General features: G+C 39.6%; 1 non-coding gene across 1 annotated transcript; it reads right to left on the reverse strand.

Annotated features, from left to right (window-relative positions):
• Nucleotides 1–1395: 1395 nt before the first annotated feature.
• LOC141680587 (small nucleolar RNA R71) lies at nt 1396–1502 on the reverse strand. Its single transcript, XR_012558366.1, has one exon. It is a non-coding gene; the product is annotated as a small nucleolar RNA R71 (small nucleolar RNA).
• Between the last annotated feature and the right edge of the window lie 379 nt (nt 1503–1881).

The raw sequence follows: 1881 nt of genomic DNA on the forward strand, positions 1-1881 counted from the left end.
TTTATTATGGAATTCTTTAGTTAATTGTTTAATACTTTAGTGTGTGATGATTGCTTGATATCTAGTATTGGTTGTGCGTATTCGTCTTATGTGCGTCGCGAACATATAAGATAGGGTGTTAATCTCTTGTGAAGCGACGGTGGATCTTGAGATTTAGAACTTGCCATGCTAGCATAGGTTCATGTACGTTGTGCATGATTAGTGGGTAACTCTAACAGTTTTATTTGCCCTATATAATCAAAAAGGAATAACTTGTGCTTAAATCGTTGTGTTGTCAATTTCTGTAGACATATAGGAACTCAACATAATTGATGACTATTCGACTTCTATCTTAATTGTGGATGCTTGGTAGAATGGTATTAGTACAATGAAAGTTGGCTTTTATCAGTTTCGTGTTATTCGATTAATATCATCACTGTCACATGCTAAAGGTAATAACAATGGCTATAGAAGGAAGTAATAATGAAGTTGTTATCTCATGAGTGTTTTATTATTGATAAATTGAAGTGTTAGTTAAGTGGTTAATTAAGTAGTTAATTATAGTTAATATTTAATCAACAATTTTAAGTGTTATTATCTTAACATTGAGAAGTAATCATACATTGGTGAGTGAGTTTAATTAGACAATAATTTAGTCTGAGTCTCTGAGGGAACGAACTAGAAAATATTCTATATTACTTGCGAACGCGTATACTTGCGTGAATATTAGCGCGTGTTTCCGCCCTAACAAGTTTTTGGCGCCGCTGCCGGGGACTCGGCGTATTTGTTTAGTTTATGTACTTACCATCATTGGTCATTAGGACTCAGTGATTAGGACGTAGTAGTTACTTAATTTTTCTGGTTGTGTTTCAGGTACTTTAGCAAGCGTTTATGCAAACTCGTTCTCGTGCTCGCAAGAGGACTTTAGATACAGCTGAGGAGACAGACGAAGTTCTTGATATTCCGAAGAAGTTAGATTTTGAGGATTCGGATTCAGGAACTGAGCAGAAAGAACCAATAAACATGGGAGATCGTATTGTTCAAGCTGATCCAGCTCTTATGGATTTTTCTCAGCCTAAAATTGATGACATTCAGTCAATCATCCTTCATCCGGCTATTCAAGCTAACACCTTTGAAATCAAGCCGGGCACTATTCAGATGGTGCAGAATTATGTTTCTTTTGGAGGAGCAGCAACTGAAGACCCCAACATGCACATAAGGAATTTTGTCGAGATCTGCAACACTTTTAAGTATAATGGCATGACTGATGAGGCTATCAAGTTGAGGCTTTTCCCATTCTCACTAAGGGACAAGGCTAAAGACTGGTTACATTCTGAACCAGCTGGGTCCATCACTACGTGGCAAGATCTTGCGCAAAAGTTTCTGGTGAAGTTTTATCCGATGGCAAAGACTGCTGCTATGAGGAGTGCTCTTACTCAGTTTGCGCAGTAACCTACAGAATCTATGTGCGAGGCTTGGGAACGCTACAAGGAAATGTTGAGAAAATGTCCACATCATGGAATTCCAGATTGGATGGTGATCACTGGTTTCTATAATGGTTTGGGGGCCCAATCTCGGCCCATGCTCGATGCAGCAGCTGGAGGCGCCTTATGGGCTAAAAGCTATACTGAGGCGTATAATCTTATCGAGACGATGGCTGCAAATGAGCATCAAAACCCAACTCAGAGGATGACGTCAGGCAAGGTAGCAGGTATTCTGGAAGTTGATGCAGCCACCGCTATTGCAGCCCAGCTCCAAGCGCTATCAATGAAGATTGATTCTCTGGCTACGTATGGAGTTAATCAAATAGCTATGGTTTGTGAGCTTTGTGCAGGTTCTCATGCTACGGATCAGTGTTCTCTTGTAAACGAATCTGTTCAGTATGTGAATAATTATCAGCGA

This window comes from Apium graveolens, chromosome 1 (assembly GCF_009905375.1).
Source record: "Apium graveolens cultivar Ventura chromosome 1, ASM990537v1, whole genome shotgun sequence".
Lineage (NCBI taxonomy): Eukaryota > Viridiplantae > Streptophyta > Magnoliopsida > Apiales > Apiaceae > Apium > Apium graveolens.